Here is a 25,955-nt window from a genome sequence, read left to right as displayed (position 1 = left end):
TGAGTTCCCCTTGTCGGACTTGAGTAAGGAGAGTATCTAATTTAGCAAAGAACAGCTCCTGATGCTGGTTAGGGGCATAAACATTAGCTAAGGTACATAGTTTATTGTTAAGTTTCCCCACCAGAACAAGAAACCGACCCTCTTTGTCAATGTGGGAGTCAAGAAGCTCAAAAGTGAGGTGGCGGGCAATCAGGATCGCGACTCCCCGTTTTTTGGCCATATGATCGCATGCATAAAAGGAGTCAGGGTAAGGCTTACATTGAAGTGAAGGGTGTGCGTTACGTAGGAAGTGAGTCTCCTGGAGGTAGACCAAGTCGTCCTTAAGAAGTTTGAGAGACACAAAAAGCTTTCCTCGTTTTTGGGGGCTGTTGAGCCCCTTTACATTTAAAGAAAGGACCCGAAGACCCATGGGCAAACAGCGGGGAAATGTAGGCCTGTAGTGGCAGCATAGAGAAGTAGAAAAGTAGGTAAGAAGGACTTAAAGACATAAAAACAGTGTGGTCAAAAGGAAGGGAGGGGGGGGGAAACCGGGAGGGAGGGAAGGGTAACTGGCCCTCCGGCGGTAGAGGCCAGAACCGGTGGCGCTGACAGGGGGAAGGGATACTAGGTGCCAGAGGGGCACCCAGGTCAGCTGGAGGGCTATGAGCCCCAAGGGGGCGCTGCAAGGCATCCAGGCGGAACATCACAAAGCACGTAGCAGCAGGGGGGGGGGGGGGTTAGAGAAAAGTCATAAGGGGTCAGCAAAGAGGCGTGGGCAAAGCTGGGCCAGGCAGCTCCGTCAGCGCTCCGTGTAATGCAGCCTATCCGCCCCAAGGGGGAGCCAGATAGTGAGGGACAGCGGCAGTGGAGTGCCCCCCTCAAACACCCCCATCCAAGGCCAGCGTAAAGAAAAAGCCCCAGGGTGAGGTCCGGTCACGGACCAGCCAGTGACCGGGGCCCCTCCAGGATCCAGCAGTTATGGGGGTGCAGGGAAATAGTGGCCGTAGTTGTCCAGGCCACAGCAGCAGGAGTGCCTCCCAAGGGGACCAGGGTAGGTAGGAGCCTGCTGGAAGGGCGAGGGGGGCAGCAGCATAGATCTCGGGGAGCCCAGCCAACTCTTCTGCACACGCTGGGCGCTTATAACAGGGGCACCGCCAGCAGGGGTTCCGGGGACCAGGGGGGATTGAAGGGTACAGATGAGATCGGGTGGGTAGGTTAAGGAGTGGGCGGCAGCAGCCGGGCAGGTCCGCAGTACGGCGGCAGGACCCGATCTCCAGAGGCGCGTCAGGCCGCAGGTCACAGCGGCCCACCACAGCAGAGAGGCTTCCCCGGGCGGCAGACACGGACGGGGACCAAGGCAGCACGGAGGGGCAGGAGAGCCGAAGACCGTCCGATGGAGGAGGTAAGCAGAGCCGCGCATCCTCTGATGTCAGCTGCCGGAAAATAAAGGCCCTGGCTTCGGGCAACCTCTAGGCCGCAACCCGCACAGACGCAGGAGGCGTCTGCCGGCTCCGCGGACCTCATGGGCCGGTGCAGGAGGACCCCAGTAGGTAAGGTGGTGGCCCGTGGGAGAGCAGGGGACCGCAGAAGGGGCAGTAATATAGGGCCAGGGCAGGAGCACCAGCACAGCACTTCTGCTTGTCTCCGCCGCCAGGCTACGCCCCAATTCCCTTTTTTTTTGCAATAAAACGTACCCACTATTGTGCGACAAAACACAGGATCCGGGATATGTTCCGGGATCCATGTGATTTTGCTTCTCCCTCCTGGGATAATTGAAGTACACCCCCCACCCCCCCCCCCCCCCCCCGGGATTTACTTAGGTAAATGAATTCCTTCCTCAGCCTTATAGGTTAGATCATTTAATTTTCCACAGATTTCTGTTTCAGCCCGGTTGTTGAAACGCGTTAGTGTGGACTGACGGTGGTGACTGTTGATGGGATTAGAGCCTGGCTGAACAAAGTACCAGAGAGCTTACCTGGGACACCTTCTGGTGTGCAACACCCACAAGCTAATATAAAGAACAGTTAATTGCCAGTTCTTTAATTAGCTAGTAATTGCTTCATTTCTAGCACTGTGAGGTGAGGTGTCTTTGAGGTGTGAGGATCCCCATACTTGTTGTTCCCTCTATAGGCAACTTCTATTTCTCTAACGTCCTAGAGGATGCTGGGGTCCACATTAGTACCATGGGATAAAGACGGGTCCACCAGGAGCCACTGGCACTTTAAGAGTTTAAGAGTGTGGGCTGGCTCCTCCCTCTATGCCCCTCCTACCAGACTCAGTTTAGAAATTGTGCCCGGAGGAGCCGGTCACAGCTAGGTGAGCTCTCCTGAGCTTTCCTGGGAAAAGTTTAGTTTAGAGTTTTTATTTTACAGGGAGACTGCTGGCAACAGTCTTCCTGCAGCGTGGGACTAAGGGGGGGAGCTGTGTCTGCCCTGCGGGGTCTGAGCCACTGACTCCACTGACTGGACACTGAGCTCCAGAGGGGCTGATCGGTCCCCGCCGCAGGGGCACCGCTCACCCCAGCAGCATGCCGCCGACCCCTTACAGAGCTGAAAGATGTGGTGAGTTAGTCACCGACCCCCCTAGCAAGCAGGGGGCCGGTGTGAAGATGGCGGCAACAGGGGAGGGAGAGCGGTATTACCACGCTCCCGGATGGTTACCAGAGGCACACTGTACGGCACTGTGAGAGGCGCCCTGGGCCAGCGCTTACTGCTCCCACTTGGTCAGCAAGCATGTCGGGCCCCTGGGATCCAGCCAGCACAACTCCTGAGGCGAAAATGAAAACACTGCTGAGCGGGAAGACAGCGCTGGGAAGGGGGCGTAGCTTCTCCTCAGAGCAGACCTGCAGCGTTCCAGCGCCATTTTCCTCCATGCTGCATGCTGAAGGAAGATCCTCATCCACTCCACAGCAGCTCCAGTTACTGTACGGTACCAGGGGGTTGTAGAAGGGAGGGGAGGCTGAATACTTGACTGTGTGTCCTATTAAGGAGCACAAGTCAGCGCTGGTAAGAGGTAGAGATGAGCGGGTTCGGTTTCTCTGAATCCGAACCCGCCAGAACTTCATGTTTTTTTTCACGGGTCCGAGCGACTCGGATCTTCCCGCCTTGCTCGGTTAACCCGAGCGCGCCCGAACGTCATCATGACGCTGTCGGATTCTCGCGAGGCTCGAATTCTATCGCGAGACTCGGATTCTATATAAGGAGCCGCGCGTCACCGCCATTTTCACACGTGCATTGAGATTGATAGGGAGAGGACGTGGCTGGCGTCCTCTCCATTTAGATTATAAGAGACTGAGAGAGATTTACTGGAGCTGACTAGGAGGAGTACTGTTACTGTAGAAGTGTAGAGACTGAGTGGAGAGAGTTTACTAGTGAGGACAGTGCAGTTTACTTTATAATCCGTTCTCTGCCTGAAAAAAGCGATACACAGCACACAGTGACTCAGTCACATACCATATCTGTGTGCACTGCTCAGGCTCAGGCCAGTGTGCTGCATCATCTATTATCTATATATAATATTATATATATCTGTCTGACTGCTCAGCTCACACAGCTTATAATTGTGGGGGAGACTGGGGAGCACTACTGCAGTGCCAGTTATAGGTTATAGCAGGAGCCAGGAGTACATAATATATTATATAGTGAGTGACCACCAGACACACAGTGCAGTTTATTTAATATATCCGTTCTCTGCCTGAAAAAAGCGATACACACAGTGACTCAGTCAGTCACATACCATATCTGTGTGCACTGCTCAGGCTCAGGCCAGTGTGCTGCATCATCTATTATCTATATAATATAATATTATATATATCTGCCTGACTGCTCAGCTCACACAGCTTATAATTGTGGGGGAGACTGGGGAGCACTACTGCAGTGCCAGTTATAGGTTATAGCAGGAGCCAGGAGTACATAATATATTATATAGTGAGTGACCACCAGACACACAGTGCAGTTTATTTAATATATCCGTTCTCTGCCTGAAAAAAGCGATACACACAGTGACTCAGTCAGTCACATACCATATCTGTGTGCACTGCTCAGGCTCAGGCCAGTGTGCTGCATCATCTATTATCTATATATAATATTATATATATCTGTCTGACTGCTCAGCTCACACAGCTTATAATTGTGGGGGAGACTGGGGAGCACTACTGCAGTGCCAGTTATAGGTTATAGCAGGAGCCAGGAGTACATAATATATTATATAGTGAGTGACCACCAGACACACAGTGCAGTTTATTTAATATATCCGTTCTCTGCCTGAAAAAAGCGATACACACAGTGACTCAGTCAGTCACATACCATATCTGTGTGCACTGCTCAGGCTCAGGCCAGTGTGCTGCATCATCTATATATTAGAGATGAGCGGGTTCGGTTTCTCTGAATCCGAACCCGCCAGAACTTCATGTTTTTTTTCACGGGTCCGAGCGACTCGGATCTTCCCGCCTTGCTCGGTTAACCCGAGCGCGCCCGAACGTCATCATGACGCTGTCGGATTCTCGCGAGGCTCGGATTCTATCGCGAGACTCGGATTCTATATAAGGAGCCGCGCGTCGCCGCCATTTTCACACGTGCATTGAGATTGATAGGGAGAGGACGTGGCTGGCGTCCTCTCCGTTTAGAATAGATTAGAGAGACACTTGATTTACTAATTTTGGGGAGCATTAGGAGTACTCAGTACAGTGCAGAGTTTTGCTGATAGTGACCACCAGTTTTATTTACAAATCCGTTCTCTGCCTGAAAAAAGCGATACACAGCACACAGTGACTCAGTCACATACCATATCTGTGTGCACTGCTCAGGCTCAGGCCAGTGTGCTGCATCATCTATATATATTATATATCTGTCTGACTGCTCAGCTCACACAGCTTATAATTGTGGGGGAGACTGGGGAGCACTACTGCAGTGCCAGTTATAGGTTATAGCAGGAGCCAGGAGTACATAATATTATAGTAAAATTAAACAGTGCACACTTTTGCTGCAGGAGTGCCACTGCCAGTGTGACTAGTGACCAGTGACCTGACCACCAGTATATATAATATTAGTAGTATACTATCTCTTTATCAACCAGTCTATATTAGCAGCAGACACAGTACAGTGCGGTAGTTCACGGCTGTGGCTACCTCTGTGTCGGCACTCGGCAGCCCGTCCATAATTGTATATACCACCTAACCGTGGTTTTTTTTTCTTTCTTTATACATACATACTAGTTACGAGTATACTATCTCTTTATCAACCAGTCTATATATTAGCAGCAGACACAGTACAGTGCGGTAGTTCACGGCTGTGGCTACCTCTGTGTCGGCACTCGGCAGCCCGTCCATAATTGTATATACCACCTAACCGTGGTTTTTTTTTCTTTCTTTATACATACATACTAGTTACGAGTATACTATCTCTTTATCAACCAGTCTATATATTAGCAGCAGACACAGTACAGTGCGGTAGTTCACGGCTGTGGCTACCTCTGTGTCGGCACTCGGCAGCCCGTCCATAATTGTATATACCACCTAACCGTGGTTTTTTTTTTCTTTCTTTATACATACATACTAGTTACGAGTATACTATCTCTTTATCAACCAGTCTATATATTAGCAGCAGACACAGTACAGTGCGGTAGTTCACGGCTGTGGCTACCTCTGTGTCGGCACTCGGCAGCCCGTCCATAATTGTATATACCACCTAACCGTGGTTTTTTTTTCTTTCTTTATACATACATACTAGTTACGAGTATACTATCTCTTTATCAACCAGTCTATATTAGCAGCAGACACAGTACAGTGCGGTAGTTCACGGCTGTGGCTACCTCTGTGTCGGCACTCGGCAGCCCGTCCATAATTGTATATACCACCTAACCGTGGTTTTTTTTTCTTTCTTTATACATACATACTAGTTACGAGTATACTATCTCTTTATCAACCAGTCTATATATTAGCAGCAGACACAGTACAGTGCGGTAGTTCACGGCTGTGGCTACCTCTGTGTCGGCACTCGGCAGCCCGTCCATAATTGTATATACCACCTAACCGTGGTTTTTTTTTCTTTCTTTATACATACATACTAGTTACGAGTATACTATCTCTTTATCAACCAGTCTATATTAGCAGCAGACACAGTACAGTGCGGTAGTTCACGGCTGTGGCTACCTCTGTGTCGGCACTCGGCAGCCCGTCCATAATTGTATATACCACCTAACCGTGGTTTTTTTTTTCTTTCTTTATACATACATACTAGTTACGAGTATACTATCTCTTTATCAACCAGTCTATATTAGCAGCAGACACAGTACAGTGCGGTAGTTCACGGCTGTGGCTACCTCTGTGTCGGCACTCGGCAGCCCGTCCATAATTGTATACTAGTATCCAATCCATCCATCTCCATTGTTTACCTGAGGTGCCTTTTAGTTGTGCCTATTAAAATATGGAGAACAAAAATGTTGAGGTTCCAAAATTAGGGAAAGATCAAGATCCACTTCCACCTCGTGCTGAAGCTGCTGCCACTAGTCATGGCCGAGACGATGAAATGCCAGCAACGTCGTCTGCCAAGGCCGATGCCCAATGTCATAGTACAGAGCATGTCAAATCCAAAACACCAAATATCAGTAAAAAAAGGACTCCAAAACCTAAAATAAAATTGTCGGAGGAGAAGCGTAAACTTGCCAATATGCCATTTACCACACGGAGTGGCAAGGAACGGCTGAGGCCCTGGCCTATGTTCATGGCTAGTGGTTCAGCTTCACATGAGGATGGAAGCACTCAGCCTCTCGCTAGAAAAATGAAAAGACTCAAGCTGGCAAAAGCAGCACAGCAAAGAACTGTGCATTCTTCGAAATCCCAAATCCACAAGGAGAGTCCAATTGTGTCGGTTGCGATGCCTGACCTTCCCAACACTGGACGTGAAGAGCATGCGCCTTCCACCATTTGCACGCCCCCTGCAAGTGCTGGAAGGAGCACCCGCAGTCCAGTTCCTGATAGTCAGATTGAAGATGTCAGTGTTGAAGTACACCAGGATGAGGAGGATATGGGTGTTGCTGGCGCTGGGGAGGAAATTGACCAGGAGGATTCTGATGGTGAGGTGGTTTGTTTAAGTCAGGCACCCGGGGAGACACCTGTTGTCCGTGGGAGGAATATGGCCGTTGACATGCCAGGTGAAAATACCAAAAAAATCAGCTCTTCGGTGTGGAGGTTTTTCACCAGAAATGCGGACAACAGGTGTCAAGCCGTGTGTTCCCTTTGTCAAGCTGTAATAAGTAGGGGTAAGGACGTTAACCACCTCGGAACATCCTCCCTTATACGTCACCTGCAGCGCATTCATAATAAGTCAGTGACAAGTTCAAAAACTTTGGGTGACAGCGGAAGCAGTCCACTGACCAGTAAATCCCTTCCTCTTGTAACCAAGCTCACGCAAACCACCCCACCAACTCCCTCAGTGTCAATTTCCTCCTTCCCCAGGAATGCCAATAGTCCTGCAGGCCATGTCACTGGCAATTCTGACGAGTCCTCTCCTGCCTGGGATTCCTCCGATGCATCCTTGCGTGTAACGCCTACTGCTGCTGGCGCTGCTGTTGTTGCCGCTGGGAGTCGATGGTCATCCCAGAGGGGAAGTCGTAAGCCCACTTGTACTACTTCCAGTAAGCAATTGACTGTTCAACAGTCCTTTGCGAGGAAGATGAAATATCACAGCAGTCATCCTACTGCAAAGCGGATAACTGAGTCCTTGACAACTATGTTGGTGTTAGACGTGCGTCCGGTATCCGCCGTTAGTTCACAGGGAACTAGACAATTTATTGAGGCAGTGTGCCCCCGTTACCAAATACCATCTAGGTTCCACTTCTCTAGGCAGGCGATACCGAGAATGTACACGGACGTCAGAAAAAGACTCACCAGTGTCCTAAAAAATGCAGTTGTACCCAATGTCCACTTAACCACGGACATGTGGACAAGTGGAGCAGGGCAGGGTCAGGACTATATGACTGTGACAGCCCACTGGGTAGATGTATGGACTCCCGCCGCAAGAACAGCAGCGGCGGCACCAGTAGCAGCATCTCGCAAACGCCAACTCTTTCCTAGGCAGGCTACGCTTTGTATCACCGCTTTCCAGAATACGCACACAGCTGAAAACCTCTTACGGCAACTGAGGAAGATCATCGCGGAATGGCTTACCCCAATTGGACTCTCCTGTGGATTTGTGGCATCGGACAACGCCAGCAATATTGTGTGTGCATTAAATATGGGCAAATTCCAGCACGTCCCATGTTTTGCACATACCTTGAATTTGGTGGTGCAGAATTTTTTAAAAAACGACAGGGGCGTGCAAGAGATGCTGTCGGTGGCCAGAAAAATTGCGGGACACTTTCGGCGTACAGGCACCACGTACAGAAGACTGGAGCACCACCAAAAACTACTGAACCTGCCCTGCCATCATCTGAAGCAAGAAGTGGTAACGAGGTGGAATTCAACCCTCTATATGCTTCAGAGGTTGGAGGAGCAGCAAAAGGCCATTCAAGCCTATACAATTGAGCACGATATAGTAGGTGGAATGCACCTGTCTCAAGTGCAGTGGAGAATGATTTCAACGTTGTGCAAGGTTCTGATGCCCTTTGAACTTGCCACACGTGAAGTCAGTTCAGACACTGCCAGCCTGAGTCAGGTCATTCCCCTCATCAGGCTTTTGCAGAAGAAGCTGGAGGCATTGAAGAAGGAGCTAAAAGGGAGCGATTCCGCTAGGCATGTGGGACTTGTGGATGCAGCCCTTAATTCGCTTAACAAGGATTCACGGGTGGTCAATCTGTTGAAATCAGAGCACTACATTTTGGCCACCGTGCTCGATCCTAGATTTAAAGCCTACCTTGGATCTCTCTTTCCGGCAGACACAGGTCTGCTGGGGTTGAAAGACCTGCTGGTGACAAAATTGTCAAGTCAAGCGGAACGCGACCTGTCAACATCTCCTCCTTCACATTCTCCCGCAACTGGGGGTGCGAGGAAAAGGCTCAGAATTCCGAGCCCACCCGCTGGCGGTGATGCAGGGCAGTCTGGAGCGACTGCTGATGCTGACATCTGGTCCGGACTGAAGGACCTGACAACGATTACGGACATGTCGTCTACTGTCACTGCATATGATTCTCTCAACATTGATAGAATGGTGGAGGATTATATGAGTGACCGCATCCAAGTAGGCACGTCACACAGTCCGTACTTATACTGGCAGGAAAAAGAGGCAATTTGGAGGCCCTTGCACAAACTGGCTTTATTCTACCTAAGTTGCCCTCCCACAAGTGTGTACTCCGAAAGAGTGTTTAGTGCCGCCGCTCACCTTGTCAGCAATCGGCGTACGAGGTTACATCCAGAAAATGTGGAGAAGATGATGTTCATTAAAATGAATTATAATCAATTCCTCCGCGGAGACATTGACCAGCAGCAATTGCCTCCACAAAGTACACAGGGAGCTGAGATGGTGGATTCCAGTGGGGACGAATTGATAATCTGTGAGGAGGGGGATGTACACGGTGATATATCGGAGGGTGAAGATGAGGTGGACATCTTGCCTCTGTAGAGCCAGTTTGTGCAAGGAGAGATTAATTGCTTCTTTTTTGGGGGGGGTCCAAACCAACCCGTCATATCAGTCACAGTCGTGTGGCAGACCCTGTCACTGAAATGATGGGTTGGTTAAAGTGTGCATGTCCTGTTTTGTTTATATAACATAAGGGTGGGTGGGAGGGCCCAAGGACAATTCCATCTTGCACCTCTTTTTTCTTTTCTTTTTCTTTGCATCATGTGCTGATTGGGGAGGGTTTTTTGGAAGGGACATCCTGCGTGACACTGCAGTGCCACTCCTAGATGGGCCCGGTGTTTGTGTCGGCCACTAGGGTCGCTAATCTTACTCACACAGTCAGCTACCTCATTGCGCCTCTTTTTTTCTTTGCGTCATGTGCTGTTTGGGGAGGGTTTTTTGGAAGGGACATCCTGCGTGACACTGCAGTGCCACTCCTAGATGGGCCCGGTGTTTGTGTCGGCCACTAGGGTCGCTAATCTTACTCACACAGCTACCTCATTGCGCCTCTTTTTTTCTTTGCGTCATGTGCTGTTTGGGGAGGGTTTTTTGGAAGGGACATCCTGCGTGACACTGCAGTGCCACTCCTAGATGGGCCCGGTGTTTGTGTCGGCCACTAGGGTCGCTTATCTTACTCACACAGCGACCTCGGTGCAAATTTTAGGACTAAAAATAATATTGTGAGGTGTGAGGTATTCAGAATAGACTGAAAATGAGTGTAAATTATGGTTTTTGAGGTTAATAATACTTTGGGATCAAAATGACCCCCAAATTCTATGATTTAAGCTGTTTTTTAGTGTTTTTTTAAAAAAACACCCGAATCCAAAACACACCCGAATCCGACAAAAAAAATTCGGTGAGGTTTTGCCAAAACGCGTTCGAACCCAAAACACGGCCGCGGAACCGAACCCAAAACCAAAACACAAAACCCGAAAAATTTCAGGCGCTCATCTCTACTATATATATTATATATCTGTCTGACTGCTCAGCTCACACAGCTTATAATTGTGGGGGAGACTGGGGAGCACTACTGCAGTGCCAGTTATAGGTTATAGCAGGAGCCAGGAGTACATATTATATTAAAATTAAACAGTGCACACTTTTGCTGCAGGAGTGCCACTGCCAGTGTGACTGACCAGTGACCTGACCACACTGACCACCAGTATAGTTAGTAGTATACTTATATTGTGATTGCCTGAAAAAGTTAAACACTCGTCGTGTGACTTCACTTGTGTGTTTTTTTTTTTTTTATTCTATAAAAATAAAACTCATTCTGCTGACAGACAGTGTCCAGCAGGTCCGTCATTATATAATATATAATATATACCTGTCCGGCTGCAGTAGTGATATATATATATTTTTTATATCATTTATCATCCAGTCGCAGCAGACACAGTACGGTAGTTCACGGCTGTGGCTACCTCTGTGTCTCTGCACTCGGCAGGCAGTCCGTCCATAATTGTAATACCACCTAACCGTGGATTTTTTTCATTCTTCTTTATACATACATAGTTACATAGACATCTTCTCTTTATCAACCAGTCTATATTAGCTGCAGACACAGTACAGTACGGTAGTTCACGGCTGTGGCTACCTCTGTGTCTGCACTCGGCAGGCAGTCCGTCCATAATTGTATACCACCTAACCGTGGTTTTTTTTCATTCTTCTTTATACATACATAGTTACATAGACATCTTCTCTTTATCAACCAGTCTATATTAGCTGCAGACACAGTACAGTACGGTAGTTCACGGCTGTGGCTACCTCTGTGTCTGCACTCGGCAGGCAGTCCGTCCATAATTGTATACCACCTAACCGTGGATTTTTTTCAGTCTTCTTTATACATACATAGTTACATAGACATCTTCTCTTTATCAACCAGTCTATATTAGCTGCAGACACAGTACAGTACGGTAGTTCACGGCTGTGGCTACCTCTGTGTCTGCAGTCGGCAGGCAGTCCATAATTGTATACTAGTATCCATCTCCATTGTTTACCTGAGGTGCCTTTTAGTTGTGCCTATTAAAATATGGAGAACAAAAATGTTGAGGTTCCAAAATTAGGGAAAGATCAAGATCCACTTCCACCTCGTGCTGAAGCTGCTGCCACTAGTCATGGCCGAGACGATGAAATGCCAGCAACGTCGTCTGCCAAGGCCGATGCCCAATGTCATAGTACAGAGCATGTCAAATCCAAAACACCAAATATCAGAAAAAAAAGGACTCCAAAACCTAAAATAAAATTGTCGGAGGAGAAGCGTAAACTTGCCAATATGCCATTTACCACACGGAGTGGCAAGGAACGGCTGAGGCCCTGGCCTATGTTCATGGCTAGTGGTTCAGCTTCACATGAGGATGGAAGCACTCAGCCTCTCGCTAGAAAAATGAAAAGACTCAAGCTGGCAAAAGCAGCACAGCAAAGAACTGTGCATTCTTCGAAATCCCAAATCCACAAGGAGAGTCCAATTGTGTCGGTTGCGATGCCTGACCTTCCCAACACTGGACGTGAAGATCATGCGCCTTCCACCATTTGCACGCCCCCTGCAAGTGCTGGAAGGAGCACCCGCAGTCCAGTTCCTGATAGTCAGATTGAAGATGTCAGTGTTGAAGTACACCAGGATGAGGAGGATATGGGTGTTGCTGGCGCTGGGGAGGAAATTGACCAGGAGGATTCTGATGGTGAGGTGGTTTGTTTAAGTCAGGCACCCGGGGAGACACCTGTTGTCCGTGGGAGGAATATGGCCGTTGACATGCCAGGTGAAAATACCAAAAAAATCAGCTCTTCGGTGTGGAGGTATTTCACCAGAAATGCGGACAACAGGTGTCAAGCCGTGTGTTCCCTTTGTCAAGCTGTAATAAGTAGGGGTAAGGACGTTAACCACCTCGGAACATCCTCCCTTATACGTCACCTGCAGCGCATTCATAATAAGTCAGTGACAAGTTCAAAAACTTTGGGTGACAGCGGAAGCAGTCCACTGACCAGTAAATCCCTTCCTCTTGTAACCAAGCTCACGCAAACCACCCCACCAACTCCCTCAGTGTCAATTTCCTCCTTCCCCAGGAATGCCAATAGTCCTGCAGGCCATGTCACTGGCAATTCTGACGAGTCCTCTCCTGCCTGGGATTCCTCCGATGCATCCTTGCGTGTAACGCCTACTGCTGCTGGCGCTGCTGTTGTTGCCGCTGGGAGTCGATGGTCATCCCAGAGGGGAAGTCGTAAGCCCACTTGTACTACTTCCAGTAAGCAATTGACTGTTCAACAGTCCTTTGCGAGGAAGATGAAATATCACAGCAGTCATCCTACTGCAAAGCGGATAACTGAGGCCTTGACAACTATGTTGGTGTTAGACGTGCGTCCGGTATCCGCCGTTAGTTCACAGGGAACTAGACAATTTATTGAGGCAGTGTGCCCCCGTTACCAAATACCATCTAGGTTCCACTTCTCTAGGCAGGCGATACCGAGAATGTACACGGACGTCAGAAAAAGACTCACCAGTGTCCTAAAAAATGCAGTTGTACCCAATGTCCACTTAACCACGGACATGTGGACAAGTGGAGCAGGGCAGGGTCAGGACTATATGACTGTGACAGCCCACTGGGTAGATGTATGGACTCCCGCCGCAAGAACAGCAGCGGCGGCACCAGTAGCAGCATCTCGCAAACGCCAACTCTTTCCTAGGCAGGCTACGCTTTGTATCACCGCTTTCCAGAATACGCACACAGCTGAAAACCTCTTACGGCAACTGAGGAAGATCATCGCGGAATGGCTTACCCCAATTGGACTCTCCTGTGGATTTGTGGCATCGGACAACGCCAGCAATATTGTGTGTGCATTAAATATGGGCAAATTCCAGCACGTCCCATGTTTTGCACATACCTTGAATTTGGTGGTGCAGAATTTTTTAAAAAACGACAGGGGCGTGCAAGAGATGCTGTCGGTGGCCAGAAGAATTGCGGGACACTTTCGGCGTACAGGCACCACGTACAGAAGACTGGAGCACCACCAAAAACTACTGAACCTGCCCTGCCATCATCTGAAGCAAGAAGTGGTAACGAGGTGGAATTCAACCCTCTATATGCTTCAGAGGTTGGAGGAGCAGCAAAAGGCCATTCAAGCCTATACAATTGAGCACGATATAGGAGGTGGAATGCACCTGTCTCAAGTGCAGTGGAGAATGATTTCAACGTTGTGCAAGGTTCTGATGCCCTTTGAACTTGCCACACGTGAAGTCAGTTCAGACACTGCCAGCCTGAGTCAGGTCATTCCCCTCATCAGGCTTTTGCAGAAGAAGCTGGAGGCATTGAAGAAGGAGCTAAAAGGGAGCGATTCCGCTAGGCATGTGGGACTTGTGGATGCAGCCCTTAATTCGCTTAACAAGGATTCACGGGTGGTCAATCTGTTGAAATCAGAGCACTACATTTTGGCCACCGTGCTCGATCCTAGATTTAAAGCCTACCTTGGATCTCTCTTTCCGGCAGACACAAGTCTGCTGGGGTTGAAAGACCTGCTGGTGACAAAATTGTCAAGTCAAGCGGAACGCGACCTGTCAACATCTCCTCCTTTACATTCTCCCGCAACTGGGGGTGCGAGGAAAAGGCTCAGAATTCCGAGCCCACCCGCTGGCGGTGATGCAGGGCAGTCTGGAGCGACTGCTGATGCTGACATCTGGTCCGGACTGAAGGACCTGACAACGATTACGGACATGTCGTCTACTGTCACTGCATATGATTCTCTCAACATTGATAGAATGGTGGAGGATTATATGAGTGACCGCATCCAAGTAGGCACGTCACACAGTCCGTACTTATACTGGCAGGAAAAAGAGGCAATTTGGAGGCCCTTGCACAAACTGGCTTTATTCTACCTAAGTTGCCCTCCCACAAGTGTGTACTCCGAAAGAGTGTTTAGTGCCGCCGCTCACCTTGTCAGCAATCGGCGTACGAGGTTACATCCAGAAAATGTGGAGAAGATGATGTTCATTAAAATGAATTATAATCAATTCCTCCGCGGAGACATTGACCAGCAGCAATTGCCTCCACAAAGTACACAGGGAGCTGAGATGGTGGATTCCAGTGGGGACGAATTGATAATCTGTGAGGAGGGGGATGTACACGGTGATATATCGGAGGGTGAAGATGAGGTGGACATCTTGCCTCTGTAGAGCCAGTTTGTGCAAGGAGAGATTAATTGCTTCTTTTTTGGGGGGGGTCCAAACCAACCCGTCATATCAGTCACAGTCGTGTGGCAGACCCTGTCACTGAAATGATGGGTTGGTTAAAGTGTGCATGTCCTGTTTTGTTTATACAACATAAGGGTGGGTGGGAGGGCCCAAGGACAATTCCATCTTGCACCTCTTTTTTCTTTTCTTTTTCTTTGCATCATGTGCTGATTGGGGAGGGTTTTTTGGAAGGGACATCCTGCGTGACACTGCAGTGCCACTCCTAGATGGGCCCGGTGTTTGTGTCGGCCACTAGGGTCGCTAATCTTACTCACACAGTCAGCTACCTCATTGCGCCTCTTTTTTTCTTTGCGTCATGTGCTGTTTGGGGAGGGTTTTTTGGAAGGGACATCCTGCGTGACACTGCAGTGCCACTCCTAGATGGGCCCGGTGTTTGTGTCGGCCACTAGGGTCGCTAATCTTACTCACACAGCTACCTCATTGCGCCTCTTTTTTTCTTTGCGTCATGTGCTGTTTGGGGAGGTTTTTTTGGAAGGGACATCCTGCGTGACACTGCAGTGCCACTCCTAGATGGGCCCGGTGTTTGTGTCGGCCACTAGGGTCGCTAATCTTACTCACACAGCTACCTCATTGCGCCTCTTTTTTTCTTTGCGTCATGTGCTGTTTGGGGAGGGTTTTTTGGAAGGGCCATCCTGCATGACACTGCAGTGCCACTCCTAGATGGGCCCGGTGTTTGTGTCGGCCACTAGGGTCGCTAATCTTACTCACACAGCTACCTCATTGCGCCTCTTTTTTTCTTTGCGTCATGTGCTGTTTGGGGAGGGTTTTTTGAAAGGGACATCCTGCGTGACACTGCAGTGCCACTCCTAGATGGGCCCGGTGTTTGTGTCGGCCACTAGGGTCGCTTATCTTACTCACACAGCGACCTCGGTGCAAATTTTAGGACTAAAAATAATATTGTGAGGTGTGAGGTATTCAGAATAGACTGAAAATGAGTGTAAATTATGGTTTTTGAGGTTAATAATACTTTGGGATCAAAATGACCCCCAAATTCTATGATTTAAGCTGTTTTTTAGTGTTTTTTGAAAAAAACACCCGAATCCAAAACACACCCGAATCCGACAAAAAAAATTCGGTGAGGTTTTGCCAAAACGCGTTCGAACCCAAAACACGGCCGCGGAACCGAACCCAAAACCAAAACACAAAACCCGAAAAATTTCAGGCGCTCATCTCTAGTAAGAGGTGTCTCTTAGTATAGGAAGCGCTGGTGTGGGTTGGCTCCAATCTCTGTCTCTCTCTTGCCATTCTTGAGGGGGAAAACTCTGTCCTACCCCATTGTGTGTGTGTGTGTGTGTGTGTGTGTGTGTGTGTGTGTGTGTGTGTGTGTGTGTGTGTGTGTGTGTGTGTGTTTGGTGGTCACTAGCAGTGATGTCCAGGGATACTGTGTCTTATGCTGCTGAGGATTTATCCTCCCAGGATGATCCCATTCCATGCAATCAGGTTAGCACTGGTTTAGCACAGATTCCAGCAGTCCTCTATCAGGACTTGGATTTCCCAGATTTCTGACAGGGTTACCAGTAATGAGTCGGCAACCCAGGTCTTGCAATCCTCCATGGCTGTGTGGCCCTTGTCAGGTACCTCGGGTCACCCCGCTATATATCCCCACAAACGTGCGCTTGTGCAGGTAACACAAGACGACATGGATACCAATTCTGACACTACAGATGGTGACGGAGATGTGTTGCGGGGGTCCGCATCTCTTGCAAGGGGGGTGCAGCTGTTGATAGAGGCGATCAGGGATGTGTTAAATGTTAATGATACCACACCTGAGCAGGTTGAGGAGGCTTTCTTCACTGAAAACAAGAAAGCTTCACTAACCTTCCCTGCGTCAAAAGAGCTGAATGTTATATTTGAAAAGGCCTGGGTGAACCCGGAAAAGAAGTTTCAGATCCCTTAAAGGGTTCTGGTAGCTTTTCCTTTCCCTGAGGAGGACAGGAAAAAGTGGGAAAACCCGCCAATCTTTGACGCTTCTGTATCTAGACTCTCAAAGAAGGTGGTTTTGCCGGTACCGGGATCTACTGCCTTAAAGGAGCCGGCAGATAGGAAAATTGATAATACTCTGAAATCAGTGTACACTGCTTCAGGGGCCATATTACGTCCCACTATTGCTAGTGCATGGATTGCTAAGGCTATAGTGAAATGGTCGGCTGCCTTGATGGAGGATTTGGATACGATGGATAGGGATGATGTTGCATTGTATTTACGTAACATTCATGATTCTGCAGGTTTCATGGTGGAATCTATGAAAGACCTGGGTTCCATGGCTGCGGGAATTTCTTCCATGTCTGTTTCAGCTCGTCGGGGCTGTGGCTATGCCAGTGGTCGGCCGACGCAGAATCCAGAAAAAGTGTGGAGTCGCTGCCCTATACAGGTCAAGCTCTCTTTGGGGAAGCCCTAGACACGTGGATATCTACCGCTACTGCGGGTAAGTCTCCGTATCTTCCCTCAGCAGCTCCTGCTCCGAAGAAGTACTTCTCAGCAGTCCTTTCGGCCCAACAAGACCAGAAAGGCCAAGTCTTACGGTTCCTTCTTCAGGGGAGGTAAAGTTAAGTCCAAGAAGCCTGCAGCTGCAGGTTCCCAAGAACAAAAAAGACATTCGTTTGAGATATTGTGTTTATTGGTTTCTAAGAATCATGTGATCGGGGATGACCACATGATACGTGTTTTATAGTGTATATCACTTTTAAGCCTTGTTTTTATAAATAAAGATAATTATGGTTTTGAGTCCTAGATAGATTGCCTTCTACAGCTATTTAATATTAGATTTGTGAAATGTTTATTAATTAGTGTGAGCAGGATCAACAGATGTTCCTCGTTGCCTGATTCTAAGGGTATATATAGTTTTAAGTTTGTCAGTTGGACATTTGACTTATGCTCCTGAGGAAGCTGGCACCCATCAGACCAGTGAAACGCGTTGGGGTTTACCTGTAGGACAACAAGTACCCTCATCCACTTCCTGGCGATATTTGGACATACCTGCAACCACTGGATAAAATTCCGACACAAGTTTTCTGCAGACCCGGACCTATCCCCACCTGCCATTTGGATCATATTTACATGAGATTCCTAGGGGACCTCTTTCTGGAAACAAGTCTGGTAATAATCAAACTGAAATTGTGAGCAACTGTGGACTAGTGTCCTAGCCAGGGATTGTGGACATCATATTTGGAAGGGTTAATGTGTGGCATCCTACATTTTTACTTGAGATATCAGCAATTGCTTTGTTTTATTAATGAGGAATAAGAAAACCTTGTTTTTATGAATGTGTAATAAAATTAATCATTTATATTTTTTATCTGTTGATCCAGCTGTATTATGTTTTGATTTACAGCCGGCGCCAGTACCTATTTCTCTTTCTTGTCTATTTAATTAAGGGAATTGACCTTCCCTGTACAGGCTGCCCCTGACAGCGCACTCTATTTATATTTTCCCAAGAACAAAAGCCTGCTTCGGGTACCCCTAAATCCTCCGCATTGCGGTAGACGGGACGGCCCGGAGGTGGGGCCTGTGGGGGCAAGACTCAGACAGTTCAGTCATGTCTGGGTCTCCTCCAGCCTGGATCCCTGGGTGTTGGATATTGTCTCTCAGGGATACAGGCTGGAATTTCAAAGTCTCCCTCCTCATCGATTTTTCAAGTCGAGCTTGCCAACTCTGTTGGAGGACAGTACAGTACTACTGGAGGCTGTTCAACGGCTGGCAGAGGCACAAGTCATTGTGCCAGTACCACCGCACATGCTGGCGAAAGGTTACTTTTCGAACCTTTTCGTGGTACCGAAACCGGATGGTTCGGTCAGGCCCATCCTGAACCTGAAATCATTGAACCCCTTTCTAAAGGAGTTCAAGTTCAAGATGGAGTCTCTCAGGGCGGTAATATCAGGTCTGGAAGAGGGGGAATTCCTGGTATCCTTGGATATCAAGGATGCGTACCTTCACGTTCCGATCTGGTTGCCGCATCAGGCTTATCTCCGCTTTGCATTGCAGGACTGTCATTTTCAGTTCCAGGCCCTGCCATTCGGCCTCTCGATAGCGCCGAGGGTGTTTACCAAGGTAATGGCGGGGATGATGGTGCTGCTCCGCAAGCGGCGGGTGAACATCATTCCTTATCTGGACGATCTCCTGATAAAGGCGTCGTCCAGGGAACAGCTGCTGCAGTCCATTGCTCTCACAACACGGCTGCTTCAGAGTCACGGGTGGATTCTGAACTTTCCAAAGTCACATTTGGAACCGACCTGGAGATTGTCTTTTCTGGGAATGATCCTAGATACGGAAGTACAGCGGGTTTTCCTTCCGCGGGACAAGGCGTTGGTGATCCAATCTATGGTCCGGGATGTCTTGAAGCCACCCCGGGTGTCGGTTCATCAATGCATTCGCCTTTTGGGAAAGATGGTGGCCTCTTATGAGGCTCTCCAACTGGATCTACTGGACAAGTGGTCGGGTTCTCACCTCCACATTCACCAGAAAATTTGTCTGTCACCAAGAGCGAGGATTTCACTCCTCTGGTGGCTCCAATTGCCTCACCTCCTGGAAGGCCGCAGGTTTGGGATTCAGGACTGGGTCCTTCTAACAACGGATGCGAGCCTCAGGGGCTGGGGAGCAGTCACTCAAGGGGTGACCTTCCAAGGACGGTGGTCGAGCCTGGAAGCCGGCCTGCCCATCAACATTCTGGAACTAAGAGCCGTCCACGATGGTCTTCTTCAGGCGGCCCCTCTTCTAAGACATCGGGCCATTCAGGTGCAGTAGGACAACGTAACAACAGTGGCTTACATAAACCGACAGGGCGGAATGAAGAGCAGAGCAGCAATGGCAGAGGTGTCCGCCATCTTCATTCCGGGAGTAGACAACTGGGAAGCAGACTTCCTCAGCAGACACGATCTCCATCCAGGAGAGTGGGGCCTACATCCGGAGGTGTTCAAGGACATAACGGATCTTTGGGGTCTACCCCAGATAGACATGATGGCCTCTCGTCTAAACAAGAAGCTTCGGCGCTATTGTTCCAGGTTGAGGGACCCTCAGGCAGTGGCGGTGGAGACCCTGGTGTCTCCGTGGGTGTTCCAGTCAGTGTACGTGTTTCCACCACTCCCACTCGTCCCAAGAATCCTAAAGCTCATAAGGAGAATAAGGGTTCAAGCGATCCTCATTGCCCCAGACTGGCCAAGACGAGCTTGGTACGCGAACCTTCTGGATCTACTACAAGAAGAGCCGAGGCCTCTTCCTCTTCAGGAGGACCTGCTGCAGCAGGGTCCGTTCGCCTATCAAGACTTACCGCGGCTACGTTTGACGGCATGGAAGTTGAGCGCTTGATTCTTGCTCTGAAGGGTATTCTGAAAGAAGTTATTCCTACCCTCATACAGGCTAGGAAAGGAGTAACGTCTAAACATTACCATCGTATTTGGAAGAAATATGTCTCTTGGTGTGAGTCCAAGAAGTTTCCTGCGGTGGAATTTCAACTGGGACGTTTCCTCCTTTTCCTGCAGGCAGGAGTGGATATGGGGCTGAGATTGGGATCTGTGAAGGTACAGATTTCAGTCATGTCCATTTTCTTTCAGAAACAATTGGCTGCCCTCCCTGAGGTTCAGAACTTTTTGAAGGGAGTTCTGCATATCCAACCTCCCTTTGTACCGCCTACTGCGCCTTGGGACCTTAACGTGGTGTTGCAGTTTCTCCAGTCGGATTGGTTTGAGCCTCTACAGGAGGTGGAGCTCAAATTTCATACATGGAAGGCGGTCACTTTGTTGGCCTTAGCTTCTGATAGGCGTGTCTCTGAGCAGGGGGCTTTGTCATGCAAAAGCCCTTACTTGATCTTCCATGAGGATAGAGCTGCGCTCCGGACTCGTCAGCAGTTCCTTCCAAAGGTTGTGTCAGCATTTCATATCAACCAACCTCTTGTGGTGCCAGTGGCTACTGACTCCTCGATTACTTCAAAGTCCTTGGATGTCGTGAGGGCTCTGAAGATTTATGTGAAGAGAACTGCTCGTCACAGGAAGGCGGACTCCTTGCTTGTCCTATACGATCCCAAGAAAATTGGGTGTCCTGCTACTAAGCAGTCTATTTCTCGCTGGATTACATGCCTATTCTATGGCAGGACTGCCGTGTCCAAAATCTGTTAAGGCCCACTCTACTCGTAAGGTGGGGTCTTCCTGGGCGGCTGCCCGGGGTGTCTCGGCAACGCAGCTTTGCCGAGCGGCAACTTGGTCGGGGTCGAACACGTTTGCAAGGTTCTACAAGTTCGATACTTTGGCCTCTGATGATCTGAAGTTCGGGCAATCAGTTCTGCAGGAGCCTCCGCGCTCACCCTCCCATTCTGGGAGCTTTGGTACATTCCCCTGGTACTAATGTGGACACCAGCATCCTCTAGGACAGGGGTGTCAAACTCAAATTCATCGGGGGCCGCATCAGCAGTTTGGTCCCCATCAAAGGGCCGGTTGTATCTGTAGGTCTATCCAAAATTTACCGCTCCACCTGCCTTATATGTGCCCAGCCATCTGCCCCCTTTTAAAGTGCCCAGCCATGTGCCCCCTTTTATAGTGCCCAGCCATGTGCCCCCTTTTATAGTGCACAGGTCCCCATTTTACACATTGCGGCAGGCACAGGTCCCCATTTTACACATTGCGGCAGGCACAGGTCCCCATTTTACACATAGCGGCAGGTACAGGTCCCCATTTTACACATTGTGGCAGGTACAGGTCCCCATTTTACACATTGTGGCAGGCACAGGTCCCCATTTTACACATTGTGGCAGGCACAGGTCCCCATTTTACACATTGTGGCAGGCACAGGTCCCCATTTTACACATTGTGGCAGGCACAGGTCCCCATTTTACACATAGCGGCAGGTACAGGTCCCCATTTTACACATTGTGGCAGGCACAGGTCCCCATTTTACACATTGTGGCAGGCACAGGTCCCCATTTTACACATAGCGGCAGGTACAGGTCCCCATTTTACACATTGTGGCAGGCACAGGTCCCCATTTTACACATAGCGGCAGGCACAGGTCCCCATTTTACACATTGCGGCAGGTGGTGGAAGGAGGGAGAGAGAGAGAAAGAGAGGAAGGGAGAGGGGCTGACTTACATTTGAAGCGGTTCTCGCCGCTCTTCAGCCGCCTCTCCCTCCTCGTCTGCGCGGCTCCCTTCTCCCTCCTCCGACGGGGTTTCGTTGAATGACGCGTTTGCGCCGTGACGTCACGACGCAATCGCGTCATTCCGCGAAACCCCGCCCCCCCCCCGAGCTGGGCACTCGGGAGAAGGGGGTTTCATGGCGGCGGCACCGCGGGCCATCAGACGAGGTCTGGCGGGCCGGATTTGGCCCGCGGGCCTTGTCTTTGACACCCCTGCTCTAGGACATTAGAGAAAACAGGATTTTGGTACCTACCGGTAAATCCTTTTCTCGTAGTCCGTAGAGGATGCTGGGCGCCCACCCAGCGCTTCGTTTTCCTGCATATGTTATTTGGTTCAGTACCACTTCGTTTAGTTGCGTACTGCATAGTTACTGGGTAAGTAATGTTTCAGCCGTTTGCTGATTAGTTCAAGCTAGTTGACTTGACGTGCCTTGTATGTGTGAGCTGGTATGAATCTCACCACTATCTGTGTATAATCCTTCTCTCGAAGTATGTCGTCTCCTCAGGCACAGTTTCTAGACTGAGTCTGGTAGGAGGGGCATAGAGGGAGGAGCCAGCCCACACTCTTAAACTCTTAAAGTGCCAATGGCTCCTGGTGGACCCGTCTATACCCCATGGTACTAATGTGGACCCCAGCATCCTCTACGGACTACGAGAAAAGGATTTACCGGTAGGTACCAAAATCCTATTTTTGCGCACTGAAAGGAAACCTCATGCGGTTTTACAGCATAATATTATGTACCCTGCATGCGCAAATCACTCGGAAATGGCTACTAGAGATGTGCACTTGAAATTTTTCGGGTTTTGTGTTTTGGTTTTGGGTTCGGTTCCGCGGCCGTGTTTTGGGTTCGACCGCGTTTTGGCAAAACCTCGCCGAATTTTTTTTGTCGGATTCGGGTGTGTTTTGGATTCGGGTGTTTTTTTCAAAAAACACTAAAAAACAGCTTAAATCATAGAATTTGGGGGTCATTTTGATCCCAAAGTATTATTAACCTCAAAAACCATAATTTCCACTCATTTTCAGTCTATTCTGAACACCTCACACCTCACAATATTATTTTTAGTCCTAAAATTTGCACCGAGGTCGCTGGATGACTAAGCTAAGCGACCCTAGTGGCCGACACAAACACCTGGCCCATCTAGGAGTGGCACTGCAGTGTCACGCAGGATGGCCCTTCCAAAAAACACTCCCCAAACAGCACATGACGCAAAGAAAAAAAGAGGCGCAATGAGGTAGCTGTGTGAGTAAGCTAAGCGACCCTAGTGGCCGACACAAACACCTGGCCCATCTAGGAGTGGCACTGCAGTGTCACGCAGGATGGCCCTTCCAAAAAACACTCCCCAAACAGCACATGACGCAAAGAAAAAAAGAGGCGCAATGAGGTAGCTGTGTGAGTAAGATAAGCGACCCTAGTGGCCGACACAAACACCTGGCCCATCTAGGAGTGGCACTGCAGTGTCACGCAGGATGGCCCTTCCAAAAAACACTCCCCAAACAGCACATGACGCAAAGAAAAAAAGAGGCGCAGTGAGGTAGCTGTGTGAGTAAGATAAGCGACCCTAGTGGCCGAAACAAACACCTGGCCCATCTAGGAGTGGCAATGCAGTGTCACGCAGGATGGCCCTTAAAAAAAATACTCCCCAAACAGCACATGACGCAAAGAAAAATGAAAGAAAAAAGAGGTGCAAGATGGAATTGTCCTTGGGCCCTCCCACCCACCCGTATGTTGTATAAACAGGACATGCACACTTTAACCAACCCATCATTTCAGTGACAGGGTCTGCCACACGACTGTGACTGAAATGACGGGTTGGTTTGGACCCCCACCAAAAAAAAAAGCAATTAATCTCTCCTTGCACAAACTGGCTCTACAGAGGCAAGATGTCCACCTCATCATCATCCTCCGATATATCACCGTGTACATCCCCCTCCTCACAGATTATCAATTTGTCCCCACTGGAATCCACCATCTCAGCTCCCTGTGTACTTTGTGGAGGCAATTGCTGCTGGTCAATGTCTCCACGGAGGAATTGATTATAATTCATTTTAATGAACATCATCTTCTCCACATTTTCTGGAAGTAACCTCGTACGCCGATTGCTGACAAGGTGAGCGGCGGCACTAAACACTCTTTCGGAGTACACACTTGTGGGAGGGCAACTTAGGTAGAATAAAGCCAGTTTGTGCAAGGGCCTCCAAATTGCCTCTTTTTCCTGCCAGTATAAGTACGGACTGTCTGACGTGCCTACTTGGATGCGGTCACTCATATAATCCTCCACCATTCTTTCAATGGGGAGAGAATCATATGCAGTGCCAGTAGACGACATGTCCGTAATCGTTGGCAGGTCCTTCAGTCCGGACCAGATGTCAGCATCAGCAGTCGCTCCAGACTGCCCTGCATCACCGCCAGCGGGTGGGCTCGGAATTCTGAGCCTTTTCCTCGCACCCCCAGTTGCGGGAGAATGTGAAGGAGGAGATGTTGACAGGTCACGTTCCGCTTGACTTGACAATTTTCTCACCAGCAGGTCTTTGAACCCCAGCAGACTTGTGTGTGCCGGAAAGAGAGATCCAAGGTAGGTTTTAAATCTAGGATCGAGCACGGTGGCCAAAATGTAGTGCTCTGATTTCAACAGATTGACCACCCGTGAATCCTTGTTAAGCGAATTAAGGGCTCCATCCACAAGTCCCACATGCCTAGCGGAATCGCTCTGTGTTAGCTCCTCCTTCAATGTCTCCAGCTTCTTCTGCAAAAGCCTGATGAGGGGAATGACCTGACTCAGGCTGGCAGTGTCTGAACTGACTTCACGTGTGGCAAGTTCAAAGGGCAGCAGAACCTTGCACAACGTTGAAATCATTCTCCACTGCGCTTGAGACAGGTGCATTCCACCTCCTATATCGTGCTCAATTGTATAGGCTTGAATGGCCTTTTGCTGCTCCTCCAACCTCTGAAGCATATATAGGGTTGAATTCCACCTCGTTACCACTTCTTGCTTCAGATGATGGCAGGGCAGGTTCAGGCGTTTTTGGTGGTGCTCCAGTCTTCTGTACGTGGTGCCTGTACGCCGAAAGTGTCCCGCAATTCTTCTGGCCACCGACAGCATCTCTTGCACGCCCCTCTCGTTTTTTAAATAATTCTGCACCACCAAATTCAAGGCAGGGCCGGTGCAAGGTTTCTCGGCACCCTAGGCAAAATTTCTGCCTACACCCCCCCCCCCCCCCGTCCTCCCGGCCCTCCCCTTCCCCTGTTGCTTGGACAGCGGAGTGATCACGTTATCTAGAGGCTGTGTTAACAGTATGTTGATCCTCCTGAAGCAGCCAAATAACAGCAAAAGAAAACCTGACAAATATTATATTAAATACACACAAGTTAAAAAGCATCCAGCCCCACATCCATATATAGTATAATACCACAGTCTGTTGTTTTATACAGTATTATAGATAGGCACCAGGGTTGTAACTAGAACTTTGTGGCAGTGACGTGCGGTGACGTCATTGGCTGGGGAGGCACTGAGATTTTATATATATATATCTATATATATATATATATACACACGCATACATATACAGTGGTCGAAGTGGACATTTTGAAGTGGTGGTATGGAAAAGTGAAGGTTGCACTCAAATGGGGGCGTGTCCTTCAGTGTAGTAGGACCCCTTATACTATCTAGAAATTCTTATACTATCTAGAAATTCACATTACAGCACACGGTATGAGCCAAAATTCACATTACAGCACATGGTATGAGCCAAAATTCACATTATAGCACACTGTATGAGCCGAAATTCACATTACAGCACATCGTATGATCCAAAATTCACATTACAGAACACGGTATGAGCCAAAATTCACACTACAGCACACGGGATGAGCCAAAATTCACATTACAGCACACCGTATGATCCGAAATTCATATTTTACCACACAGTATGAGCCGAAATTCACATTACAGCACATGGTATGACCCACAATTCAGGGACAGGGAGAGAAAGTGACAGCAGGGACTGAGAGAGTGACAGCAGGGACTGAGAGCGTGACAGCAGAGACATAGGGTAACATTACCTGATA

The sequence above is a fragment of the Pseudophryne corroboree genome, chromosome 9 (genome assembly GCF_028390025.1).
Source record: "Pseudophryne corroboree isolate aPseCor3 chromosome 9, aPseCor3.hap2, whole genome shotgun sequence".
NCBI classification, from domain to species: Eukaryota; Metazoa; Chordata; class Amphibia; order Anura; family Myobatrachidae; genus Pseudophryne; species Pseudophryne corroboree.
The sequence above is the reverse complement of the archived record's forward strand: the minus strand, read 5'-3'. Positions refer to the sequence as shown.